We start from the raw sequence: 14,164 nt of genomic DNA, 5'->3' as shown, positions 1-14,164 counted from the left end.
ATGCTGGTTCCTGCAGCACCCGCTGCTCAGCTCAGGCATCAGCCCAGGGTCGCTGCAATTATTTGCATGGAGGAAATGTACGCAAACATCGCTTTCTTCAGACTACAGAAAGGAAAAGGAAGTTGTGTTCACCCTCAATACAGCAGGGAGGGGTCAGAAATACATTTTGCACCCACATTCAGGGGCTGTTTGCTCATATTTTTGGTTGCCGCCCTCCTCTCGGCGCTGGATGGGTTGGTGTGGGAGGCTGTCGAGGGCTGTGATTTCACTGAACAAACACACCAGCACAGCCACATTCCACCAGCTCTCAAGAGGTATTTTCTACCTCTTCAACACTCACCTTTGCCACACAGCACATCACAGCAGGGTTAGTGCTGAGTACCACACTGCTACTCCTGGATGGCCTTTGTGTTTCTGAACAAAACACTGCAGCACCTTCCCCTCCAGCCACATTTAATCCTGCTGATCAACCACTGCTCCACCCAGGAGCTCCACAGACAACAAGCACTAAAAGGATCACTCCTACCCTCCTGTCTGGCTGCACCAGACCTACTCTTTCTTCTGTTACCCTTGCTTTCTTCCACCCACACCCCCCCTGCTTCCCTCCAACCTTCTCCCCACTTCCAGGGGCTGCCCAGGACCCCCTCTCCCACCAACTCACACCTTTCTCCCCAGGCCTCTCCCTTTTATCCTGTATTACACACCACACTGCGAGAAGTTTAACATCCCCAAGGGCATTAAAGGGAGCTTGGGCATGAAGTCAGGTGGGCATGTGCACTGGGGAAACTGGGGTAGCACTTGGAAGTTGCAAACCAGCTCTCTCCATACCCTCCTGTGTCAATGCAACCTGCCATGGCAGAGCCAGAACACTGCTGGCCACCAACCAGCTGAGAAGACAACAATAAACAGCTTCCAGTTGTTTTAACACTGCAATATTTTTAAATAAATGAAGAGCCAGTAAAGACAAATATATTTTCTTTAGCAGAAAACAACAGCTGGTTTAAGTTTTTCCCTATTAAAATAAATTGTACATGGGGCTAGTGGTGCTTTCTGGATAAGCTACTGGCCTTATATACACAATTTAGCATTCCATTGATACCTATTTTATGAGTTAGGTTTCAAAATAATCCTTATTCTATTCGAAGTGTGTGCTTGTGTGTATACACACAAACTCTCAACAATATAGTGGTGGTAGGAACAACCACCATGTTTTATTTGAAGAAGTTTTGCTTATTTTCCTCTTTTTCATACTTAAATCCTAATTGTGCAACTGCTTCATGCACAGCTGAAGATGCACTGAGTCCAAGAGTGCTTCATCTAGCTGAAAGCTCCACAGACTCACAGAGACTCAGGTAGCTCAGGTATTTATCAAGTATTAAAAGCAACAGCAAATTAATAATGAGCCATATTATTCTCAGTATTTTTGACCCAAAATTAATTGGTCTTGCTCAGTACTGGGGACTAAATAGAGAGCCCCAGTCAAAATTATGCTGTTAAAGGGCTGCGAGTCCCACAGTCACAATTCCAGACAAGTGAGCCACTCTTTTCACTGTGCTGCTGACAGCAGGAGCCACACAACAATATTGCTGAAATCCACATTCATGTAGCACAAGGGAATAAAATGCCACATAAATCCTCTTTTCTGCAGGCTCTGGTAATATCATTGTTCTGGTTAAAACTGCCATGAGAAGACCCTTCAAATGAGGCCAGGGTGAAAGAGTGGAGCGAGCAAAAAGCATCGGTGACCTCACTCAGGTGCCCCAGCCAAGCGGCTCCTGCCAAACCTGCTCTTTGCTCCTCCAACAAATACATTCTTAAATCACCTACCTCCTCTGCACATCCTTCATCAGGTTCTCTTTCTATACACACAGTCTGAAGGTAAATAGCCGCCTCTTCCTCTCTAAGATGAAAATAATGAACATACAAATGAGGTCTGAGCAGGCTGAGCTAGCTGGGAGGCACTTCCGCACCAGAGTAAGCTGTGAGCAGGGCAATACAGGAAATAAAAGTAGAGAAATGGGATCCCTCGCAGTGGCAAGAAGTGTAGTTTAAGAGTAAAAAGCAAAAACAAGATATAAACAAATATAATGGGCTGGTCTCTGGTTAGGACACCACTGCACAGCCTGAGCTCACCCCAGCTGCCCAGCTAAACAAGTTGCAAAAACTCTTTAGAAGTGAACTATAACTCCACAGCATGTACATTTAATTCTCTTATTCCTAACTGTGGGAGATGTTTAAAAAGTATCTGCCTCACCAGGCTGTGTCCCCATTTCAGCACCCAGGGAAGGAGATGAGGACCTGCCCTGCAGGCTTTGGTTCACTGCCTGGACTGCACAGACCTCGCTGGCGTCACTGCCATGTGGATTTATTTGCTGCTTCCCAGGTGTTTTACCTGCTGACACTATGACTGAAAGCCTGTTTGCTTTATTTTATTAAACCATGCTCCTACTCTTAAGCTACCATCCAATTACTGCTCCCAATTACTCAGCGCTCAAGAGCCGACATTAATTACAGATCCCTGTGAATGAGGCTGCTGTCTGCACAGAGCTGGAGCATCCAGGACCAGTCTCTCCTCTGGTAGAAGAAACAGATTCCTTGTCTTAGTGGTGGATTAACAGTCCTGAGCATGAAGGGCAGATCTAGTGAAGCAGACTATGAGCATCACAGCCTCAATGCCCAGATTTCAGCAGCCCTTTGGATCCCCCAAGTTACCACAGCAATAAATATCCATTTTTCCCTATGGGATTCAACAAAACATAGCACCAGTTCAAATCTGGGATGTTAACCCAGAAATCTCTGGGATTAAGCACACACAGTAGCAACAGCAGCCAGTGCTGTATAAATGCCCATGAGCTTTAAGCGCCTTTAGCAAAGCACACAAAACCAGGAGGATGAAAACCTCAAACTCTATGGGAGAGATGCCTGAACACTGCAGCCATTCAAGCACAGGTGACTTCATACCACGAACTGAGCTCTTCAGTCATTAACAACAGACCTCTGAGGTTAAGATCCAAAACAATCCCCTGAGCAGAGCCCAGGACACAGGAGTACAGCGTGAGCCTTCTGGAAGGGCACAGAACGCCCATTTGCCTTCACACAGTGGCCTCTGCAGACAGCAGCGTAACAAGTTATTTTGCAACTCATATTGCAAGATTTAATAATGCCCCTAGTGCAAGACATCCTTCTGTTGGATTTGGAGAAAGATCCCATTAACTCTCGCCTCTTTTTTTCCTTTCTAGAAATAGATCTTTATTGCACAATGTACTGATGCAGTGCCACTTGCATGAAACAGTAATATGCCAGAAGGAAACAGCATTTCACCATGACTATCTATTCATTTTTTAGTTTAATATTGGATTTTTTATCTCAAAAATGTGTTTCTCTTTGCATGGTGCCGTGCACTTTTAAAGTGTTTCACCAACAGCACTGCAGAATTCAGTCTTGACAATAGCAGAGAAGATCAGTGCTTCTGAATACAAGAGGAAAAATAAAAAGGTGAATAACTCTTCTCTGTGCTTCACTTCTGTTCCCAGACCTTGCCAAACACAGCTTTTGAGAAAAAGCCATGTTGTAGCACTGGGGCGGGGAACACCATGGTGGCTTGAGCTGCTCACAGCAGGGACATGCCTGCATGGGGACAGAGGGAACACATCCCTCATCTGGGACAGTGGCAGAACATGCTTCTATAACCCAGAATATATTTCACATTAAGAGCAGCAATTAAATCAATTAGTGGTCACCCAGCGAGCTGCTACTTTACCCAAGTTCATTTTAAGCAGCAAAACCAACCTTCCAGCATGGTTTAAAATAAGAAGGTGCCACACAAGCATACACACGTGCTCGTGCCATTGGGAATGGCTGCACAGGCTTCTGCTGCAGGTGGTTTTTATCAAACACTTCATTAGTACCAGATGGGTGGATCTCATATTCCAAATGAAAAACACACAACCCCATTTACAGTGACTCAACACAAAAAATCCTCCAACTAAAATGCAAGTGCCACATTCATTTTTCTCTGCAGTAAGTGCAGATCACATATATGATCACTGCAAAAGGCAGAAGGGGCTGTGCTGGGTATCACAGTGGCTAATTACTCATGTGACAAATTATCAGCTTAAAAATCACATATCTGCTCTGCTTCAAACTCAAATTTTTTTCCCAATTTGCATTAAAAAATATATATATATAATTTACTACTTGGAGCAGCAAAAACACCTTTTTTTTTTTTTTTTTTTTAAACACAGCAACAAATTTCAAGTCTCAAATTTCCCAATGCACCATCAAAGAGCTCATCACTTCTGATACCAAGAGGTCTAGGTCTTTTTGTGTCTGGCAATCAACTCTTAATTTTAAGTTTTCACAAAGCCTGTTTTCTTGTTTTTGAGAAACTTGTCCCATCCTGAGCTCTAGTGACTCATCCCCAGACGTCTCTGACTTGCAGCATCTGAACTGCACCCACTAAACACCTTATGACTAGGCAAAACCACAGTCCATGGGTGGGAAAGCAGGGCAAGAAGATTAACTTGAAAAAACAGACAAGAGCTGCACGTTCCCCAGTTTCTTCTAGAGATGTGGAACTGAACAACTGCTGGGCTTGGCTGACATAGAGATGTTGAGATGATGCTCAATCTTGTGAGGTCCAGCTGGCTGAATATCTGCCCTGTTTTCCTAAATCCCAAACACTCTTGCTTCAACAGCAAAGCTCTGACAACATTTCACAACAGAGAGGCTTGTGCTTGTCTGTCTCCAGTCATTTTTTGTTTTAAAGAAATGTCTCAAAATATTTTCTCAGAGACTGCTTCTGTTGAAGGGAATTGGGGAAAAACTCAAGCAGATACTTGAGGTAGACAGGAACCTCTCACTTACAAACCTCCTGTTTCAGAGGTGCACAGCTGCAGCTCCAGTTGATGTTCTCTTCCCCCCAGTCTAGAAAATTTATTAGAACAAGTGTTTCAGTAAAAAAAACAAGTTCTTCACCAATCCTATAGTGTTTTCCTAGTGGTAAAGCTGAACTGCTATGAAAGTTACAATTATTTAAACCTCAGTTTCAGTATCACTGCTTGGTTTTCTGCCACAGTCGGAAGTTTCAGAAGGTTAACCTGCTTCCAAAACAAGCAGAAACTACCCATAAATTTTCAGCTGATTCTGTAGTTACATCAAAAGGGCAGAGCTCTTTGTTTCCTTACATTTGTGTTTTCAAAAGCCAGGCAGGAGGTGGTACCTCTGCACAGGGCTGAGAGCTTTCTGCATCTGCTCGTACCACAGGAACGATTTACAACTGTTTGTGCTGAGAAATCACGAGAAATGGTTAACATACAACCACCTCCCCCAACAGCATAAACCCAGGAAATAGAGGCAACCCTGCAACCAGGTTAGCACCTCACTGAGGCACCAATGAGCTCCATGCACACCTTCCAACCTCCTGAACCTGTGTGTGATGGAGCTGCAGGCACAGGGCACTGGCACCTCTCCTTCACCGGTATCTGCAGACAACCTATCACTGGCACAGATCCAGCTGTGCATCTACCCCAAAAAAGGAGAAAAAAAGTTTAATTCCACTGCATTTTCATATGCTGTGCATAATGTATTTGCATTCCCAGATGACCAGCCTTTGCTGTGATTAGCACTGTGCAGACCAAACCCACCAGCGCAATCATCAAGCAATGCTCATGCCGGAGAGTCCAGCTCAATTACAAAAAGAAATAAACCTGCAAGAAAGGCATCACAGTGAAATACCAAATTCCTCTGTAATTGCAAGCCTCCTTGCTATGTGAATTCATCCCTCATGTCCATTATCTACTCCCATTCTTGCCTCTGGAGGCACACAGGCAAGTAGCACTAATAGATTCAGTTTCCCCGAGCGCTCCCTCTTGATTCATCATGCAACAGGGACTCTGTTTTTAATAACCATATCTTTGCAAAAGGAGTATCTCCATACACCATCATCAGGGTAGATGAAGAGAGTCAATCATCATTTTTAAATAAGCCAAGAGCAGCAGCTGCAAAACATGAAGCCACTAACACTGTCTGTGTGACTGCTGATTTCCCCACCGGCATCTGATGGGTGTTTGGGGGTGGGAGGAAGAGCACCTGAACCAAGAAAAGTAATGTTTTCTGCATTGGTGCTCCAAAAGCGAGGGGATGGGAGATACCAGCTACACAAAGCATCTTGCTCAGAACAAAACAAAATAAAAAAGCTTGCTTCAGTGTGTAAACAGAGGAAAAAAGGCCATTTTTTGAGACAAAAATGCTTGTACACCACAAGTCCCTTGGGTTCTCATGATCAAGGGGATGAAGCATCCCAAACCTCACTGAAGAGATGGGCAGGGATGGGGTGGGTCCTGCACCAGGATGGGCACAACAGCTACTCTGACCTCATCAACCAATCCCAGCTTTATTCCACCATTTCCTGGAGGAGTGAAGGAAAGAGCAGCGACAGGTGGGAGCAAGCAAACTGATACTGCCACCCACAAACAAAGGAAGTGTTTTTTGAAGGCAGCATCTAGGTAGACCTGATGGAAATAACAGAAGCAGCAGTTACAACAACAACAACAAACTCCTCCAGAAGTCTGAAGAAACTATGGCACTCACTAGAAGCAGTATCAGAGGGATTCAGCATGTGGCCATTTTCCCCCACTGCTACCAGCATACCCTTCCCATGTTGATGCAGTTGCTCCCACTGGAGATAAAACTCCCTTCTCCAGGGCCATCCTGACAATACTGAATTTTTCAGAAAGCCCTAAAGAATGAAACCAGCTCATCTGTGTGAGTCAGCAAACTCACATGTCTGCAAGACCCCTTTTCCATCATGTCTAAACACCTTGGGCGGGGGGGGGGAGGACTGGCTGCACATGAAAATTCATGGAAAAGCAATATATATGTACCCTATATTCTTCACCTTCCAAAACAGTTTCTCTTTCTAGTTGTTCCCCCTCTTTGAGAAACTGTGGGGGTCCTTAAAACCTTTTGACTAGAACAGTTGAAAACTCACATTTTCTCTGCACCTGAACTCCTCTTCAGGCCCCAAAAGCTTCCAGTTTTTCCTTGATGAAAGTTACCCCCGCAACTGGACCACGCGGCCCGCACTGAGTTTATCATGTTGCTACTTCATGTGCACATTCACCAAGGTTCTCACTAGCTTCTCACCACACACACTCAACTTTCAAGTTGGCAGTTGGAGATAAAAAAGCAGGGATATCAGCATCAGCCACCAGCACCAATCCTAGGAGGAATGGAGGGACACAGTAGTGCTGGTACTTCCCAGGAGGAGGAATGGAGGTACACCAGGAAGTGCCTGGTACTGATCCCACGTGGTTTCTCCCTGATCTAATTGTAATGCATGCTACTAAGGGTCCTAAAAGTGCTCTTTTCTTGCATGGAATGTGACCTCTTCCTTCTACGAACTATAGGGGTCTGCCTTCTGTCTATGTTAGGGTATGTTTACATGATAAACAGCCTTTCTACTGCCACTATACACTTACACAGACTCATGCAGGAGAAACAGGGATGCTGGTTAGGTGACTTCTGACTTCAGACCAACAATTTAAACACACAACTTCCATCTTGCCTGTCAATTCACTGCCAAATAACAGCTCTAAGACAGGTATTTAAGCCAGAAAACTTTGGCCTAATGCTGGATTTCAAGATTTTTCAGACCAAATGAGCACCTGAGTTTTCATGGTACATGAAAGACAGGAGGACTCACTTGTACCATGAGGGTTACAGCTCACCACTGCTCTTCTCCAAGGGGCTGCATCCCTGGAGGGTCCTATTGACTTGTGTCTGATGTGCATGTCAAGGTGACACTGCCATGATATGTGTCTTTGCCAACAGGACTAAAACACTATGCACACACAGAATCCAATATCTAAAGGACAGACAAGCAGTTTTTGTTTGGGGATTTAAGTGAGTTTTTTCTAGGTCTGCAAAATGTCACCCTGAGCTACCTCTGCACCAACTAAAATTTGCATTTTCCCTTAAAGTCCCAGGGCATCCTGCTGTCCTTTGGCCCTTATATTAAGGGGGGAAATCAGAGATATATACATTTAGGTGAGACATCAGCAAAAGTTTCTTTACCTGGAGGATGGCTAGGCACTGATCAGACTCCCCAGGGAATGGCCAGAGCCCTGAGGCTGCCAGAACTCTACAAGTGTTTGGACAATGGATAACCCTCTCAAGGATGCACGGGGTAGGATTGTTGGGGTGTCCTGTGCAGGGCCAGGAGTTGGACTTGATGATCCTTGTGGGTCCCTTCCAACTAAGTAGATTCTATGACATTGGTTATAGGGCCCTCTTAACCATTGGCTCAGGAACTGGAAAGCAGCATGCAAGGCAGGGCTGCAGAAGGAAAAATATTTGCTGGCTAGGGCAGCTGAAGCTGGACTTGAAAGATTTTTATCCTTCTATGAACCAGCCCCTGCCCAATGACAAACGATTCCTAAAACTCCCCAGGAATGGTTACCAGCTGCATGCTTCTCATTTTCTAAGTGCCTGGCTCAAGGCACCACAGGCAGCTCACAAGAGGCAAAAACCAGCCTTCACATCTTCCTGGAGCACCCAGGCCATTTCATGAGTGAATTGCAGGGACAAACTCATGCTTTTGATTCATTTGCACACAGGCATTGTAGATGAATTTGGGTGGGAATTGTTAATCCTGTCTTCCGAGCAGAGTTTGAATAACAGGGAATAGATCCAGCCTGGAGCTCTGGACACAATGGGATGGGACTGCTCCCCTCATGTTCATTGACACCCAGGCCCTAGGGGAGAAGTCCATGTGCAACTATGCTCCAAGGCCACACCAGCATGGGAAGGCGAGGAGATGCTGTGGGACCAGCAGCAGCCCATGCCATCTTCCACCTCCAAGGGTTTGGCTCTGCAATTCTACTACAAAGGTGCATGAGAAGCTTAATTATTTATTTCACTAAAAGCTTTTAATTATCTGTCTCACACACACACATTCCATGGGGCGGAGAAGGAGCAGAATAATCAGCCTACAACCAGTGACCAGGGGGTCCAAAGGAATTGTGGTTTTCATAGAAATACCTAACTGGCCCAATTCTTCTTCCACTGCTTTCAAAGTGTACTCCCATTCCCAGGCTCCAGCCACAGCATACTTTGCTGTGGTTACATCCCAGGCTGAGCTGATTCCTATAAGAAGGACTCAATTTTGACAGAGCAAAGGAGCCTCCAGAGGTCTGGGCTGCAGGTCATGAGGTGGCCATGGAGGGTTACTCCCCGGTGTGACCCCGAAAGCCAGGCTGACATCCCATGGCACTCACCCTCACCAGCAGATGGACTGGGCTGCTCCCCAAAAATACACATCTGGGAGGGAAGCACCCAACACTGTGGCTGCAGCCACACAACCAGGCAGCCACAGAGCTCTCCCACAGCTTGCTAGAAGAAACACTCCCCTGAGCTGCTCATCTTCCTACATCTTTTAGGTTCCACACTGAGATCAGAGAGATACAAAATTCTCAGTCCCCTCCAAAAGCACCAGAGTTCAAGTGCTGTGAGACTTTATAAATTATAAATTACAAACCACTGCTGTCGACATTTGCTCTGAGCACAGCAGCTAAAGCAAGCTGGCATGGAGATTTGTTTAAAAATCCCAGATCAGAATTGCAGCAGGGTCTGGAGGAGCATGGCCTGGAAGAGTACAATTGCTTGAATACACCCCCAAGCCCACACAATTTCCCTCTCTGTGGACCTGCTTCATTTAAAAAAGGGAAAAAAAAAAAAAAAAGAAAAAAAGAGAGAGACAATCTACATGGACAAATTAAAAGCACTGGCTTTTAATACACAATGTGAGTGGCATTACACAAGCAAAAACTCACATAAACAGAAAACAAGCGTAAACAACTGACTGAACGTAAAGAAACTAATAATATTAATCTGGATTAAGTACAAGCCATAAACATGCCTACCTAATCCATCAGATGGACAAAGATAAATCCCTGCTATGCCGCATCCTACAGTTCTTTGCAACTTAAGAAACCACAACACTCATCAAAACAGTAGTAGATAAGACATACACAGGGAAATCTTTATGCATCGTTGCCTGCTTAATCTACACAAGATTACAGCAAAAGCCAAGCACCAAGAAAGCAGAATAATCATTGCAAAAGATCCCCAGGCCCAGACTGCAATTTCTACTCCTGATGCAAAGCTTTATTTTGAACTTCCACAGAGAAATACACAACAGCAACAAACACAGCTCCAAGCCTGAACAACCTGAGTATCTGTTACTCCTTAATGTGCTAAGAAAACTACACAAAAGTTAAAGGGAAACCAACAGATCTGTAGTGTAGTTTAAAAGTACAAAGTAGGTTTATGATAGGAAATCATTTGCATCCATAGGATTGCTGCAAGGACCCCCACACTGTCCTACTAAAGCCCTTAGATTCATCTTAGCTTATTCTCAGGAATGTAAAAGCAGCCCCAGCAAGTTCAGACACTAACCCAGTGTGGCACACCAGTACAGCTCAGCTCTTCCTCCCCAGTGCAGCCCCACCCACACATGCCTCCATCCACAGAGGAGTGGGAAGCTCCCACTAGGAGCAGGGATCCCTGGCCTGGATACCTGGGGAGCCCAGAGCTTTCTCACCCAGCATGGACACAAGATTTCTGAGCATCATTTCTAGGGCTAAGAAATAGGTGAAATATGGCAGTAGGGGGCTGAAGAAAAATTCACCTGGCACTGACACAGGTACTGTCACGCTTGCCCCAAATTAGGAGGCTCTCAGCACACACCCCTCATTTCAGAACATAAGGAAAGATGTTTGAGGAGAAACTCCTAGTCAGATTCTGTGGATACTCAGCCAACAGGTCTACTGAACATCCAAGGATGGAAGGCCTGAGGTTCACCTGCTGACCCCAAAAATCCAAGATTCCTTTGAGATGCCAAATAACTGCTGGTGAAAAGCTAGTACAGAGACACTGCCCTCCATCAGCATCCCTTCTGTACACACAACTTTATTCCAGCATGTTACATGCCACATTCACAACAACATCATCATCATCCACCTGTCAATGTATCAAAGCTCATGGAGCATCCCAGCATCCCTGCAAGCTACTCCAGCAGAGCAACAGTTTGATCTCTAATGAATGAATTTGTGGAGGTGGTTGCTCACTAAATAAGCCACATCCTCGCCAGCCTATGTCCCATCCATCAAATATCTGCTCAACAAGCAGTAAATGGGGCAGTAGGAGAAACATCGTTTTACTGTTTTCTGAAAATCAAATGCTGTCAAATGAAAAACACCACGGATGCTCATGCAGAGCACACAGGCACTTGGCAGGGAGATTCTGCAGCCCGGAGCTGTAGGTTTGGAGTATCACTGCCTGAAGCATTTGTAGGCTTTAGGAACGTACAGTGTTTGGAGACAGTCTGAGAGGAGTCCTTACTCCTTAGGATTGCTGCTTTCCCATGAAATGCTTTGCTTCAGATAAGATTATTTAACTTGCATTTGTGAGATCAGACGAAAACACAGGTAATTCTAAACTGATACAGGAAATAATGAATGTGTTTATATTGGGGAAAAAATTAAAAAGAAATCATCCTTCTCTGTTTCATAAGGCTCTAATTGAGTTTTCAAGGTAAGGAGCATAGACTGTTTATCCTGATATTTACCTTCCGCAGCAGATTATCTTTGTCCACGGGAATCCTAGAAAATCCTCACCTTCTTTATTAAGGCCATGACAGCAGAGATATGCAAAGGACCCTACTGCCTTTTAAATCCCACCCAATGCTCAAAATTGCCCCAGAAGTGCAAGTGAAGATGCAAGATTATGTAAAATATGAACATCAAGAGTATCAGCATCACTGATGTGCGACACACAACCCTTAACAACCACTACAATGCCGCAGGAAAACCTTCAAACGATTAAAAATATAGCTGGACCAGCCATTAAAAAAAAAAAAAAAATCTCCTTTGGATCTCCACAAAGCAACCTTTGAAGCAAAGGGAGCAGATCCTGGGCCAGCGACACGACTTAGCTAATTGTGAAAGGAACTGCATTTCACAGCACCACAGCAGTAACAGCAGTCAGGGCAGAGCCCCTCCGCATCCCTCATCCAGACACAGCATATTCTCTGCCCCACGAGACTTTACAGGGATTATATTTACATATCACAACTGTGAGTAACAATCACTAATTCAAAGACCATCCCTCCAAACCTAGCAAACTAAGGCAAGCCAAAATCCAGTGTGTTTGTAAAGCCTTCAAATCCTAAACTGAAAGAGCAATGCAAGACAAAAATGGAGTTTGTGGTACTGTTCAGAAATAAGATTTTCATGGAATCGTTTGGATTGGATAATTTTGCTTTGTTTCTCCAGTATCTTAATTAAATTAACACACAGAACTGTAACTAAACCAGCATAGCACGAACCCCAAAATTCTCTAAGAAATTTTCTCTCCACCACCAAACATGCAATTAACTCTCGAATTATCATTTACACAGCCACAGAGGGAAGAGCTGCCAGACTCTGCCCAAAAGCAGCTTCTCCAAACCAGTGCACAGAGAGTGAAGAAGTTCTTTTTTTCCAAAAAACACGGAAGTGAAGACTTAGGACACTTGCAGCTGCGGTACTCAGAAGTGAGGTAGATTTTAACTCGTTCCAGACCTTCTGGAGTCATTTTCATTACAAATAGTGCCTCGTTGGAAATAGGAAATAAAAATACACTTTGGTGGAAAATCCAGTAAGAGCATCACTTCTCAGCGGGCCAAGGTGTTTTCTTGAGCTACAATTCAGGGGAAAGCAGGGTGCATGGACAGGAAAGAGCCCTTGCCTGATTGATGCCGGACCACAGCACCCACATTTGTCCCCATGTGTGGGTGAGCAGCCATCTGTCTGTGGAGACCGAAGCACTTCCCCGCCGTATCTCCCTCCTCGTCCTCCTGCACAACGGACTCCGGGCAGAGCTGGGGATCCCTCGGCCACGGCAGCCCAGGCAACCCCGCCCCAGCAAAGGGGGACGCTGGGTGCCAGCTCCCCCGACCTGTGTGTCCCCATCCTGCTATCCCCATTTCTTGCCTCCTGCACCATCTGTCTCGGACTGAGCCTCAGCCTTTTGACTTCCAGTACTCCATGTCACACACAGCCCCACGGAGCGCTCGCACACGAGCCGCGCACAAACACACACTGTGCACACACGGACACTCCGTGCAGGCACAGCGCACACACAGACATGCTGCACACACGCGCACAGTATGGACAGACACATGGTGTACACAGGAACACCACGCGCATTCATTCACCTGGTGGGCACAGACACACGGCGCGCACACACGCACAGCTTGCACACGCACTGCGTATACACGCGGCGCTCACGCGCAGAGCTCACAGCAGTCACACCACACTCCCCCGAGAGCACACACAGGCTGCTTGTGCAGACCACGCGTGCATACTCCAACACCTCACGTACCCTTTACACGCACAGGCACGCTGACCGCACGCACCCGCTGTGCAGATGCACCTTGCGCAGATGAGCACACGCATACACACACAGCGCACAGCCACACGCGCACATGCACGTGCCCACTCGCACAGAGACCGCGGGCACGCACCGAGCCGCCGTTTGTGGGCACAGGGACATAAGGACACGGACGCGGGGATACGCACCCGCCGCGCAAAGGCCGTGCGCACTCCCCCGCGCCGCGCACACGCTACCGCGCTCTTACCCGGCCGCCCCCGCGCGCGCGGCGCCCGCCGGCCTCACACCGGGCCCCGCAGAGCCCCCGCAGCGGTGCGGCACCCCGGGGCTGTGCCGTACTGTGCCGTCCCCAGCCAGTCGCTCTGTCTCCGTTCCTCTCTGTTCCGCGCCCGCCGCTCCGCGCCCGCTGCCGCCCGCCCGCGGCTCTGCCACCCCGGCCCCGCCTCCTCCCCCCACAACACTGTAGTAAGTTCTCATTGGCCGAGGGCGAGGGGCGGGACGCCAGCGCCGCCTCGCCATTGGCTACGGGGAAACCGCGGCAGGCGGCGCGGGCGGGGGAGCGTGCGCCCCCTCCTGGCTCCCCCCATCCCGCTCGCTCGCGTTTCCCTCCCGCGGGCGGCCCGGAGGGAGCGCCCGGAGCGCCTTCCTGAGCCCGCCACAACACCTCGGCAGCGAGAGGCTGAAATAACGGGATTACTGCCTGCTCCTACCCCCCTCTCCCCGCCTTCGC

At 47.0% G+C, this 14,164-nt stretch overlaps 1 protein-coding gene across 5 annotated transcripts in view; it reads right to left on the bottom strand.

Moving 5' to 3' along the window:
• EPB41 (erythrocyte membrane protein band 4.1) overlaps positions 1-13,856 on the bottom strand; it is a 74,684-nt gene extending 60,828 nt beyond the window's left edge. For all 5 annotated transcript variants that reach the window (XM_079325788.1, XM_079325790.1, XM_079325789.1 and 2 more), the window contains exon 1: positions 13,682-13,856. The gene's annotated coding sequence lies outside the window, so the exon portion shown is untranslated. The remainder of the gene's footprint in view (positions 1-13,681) is intronic.
• Positions 13,857-14,164: the final 308 nt, after the last annotated feature.

This window comes from Erithacus rubecula (genome assembly GCF_903797595.1).
Source record: "Erithacus rubecula genome assembly, chromosome: 23".
Classification (NCBI taxonomy): Eukaryota; Metazoa; Chordata; class Aves; order Passeriformes; family Muscicapidae; genus Erithacus; species Erithacus rubecula.
This window is presented reverse-complemented; position numbering and strand designations above follow the sequence as displayed.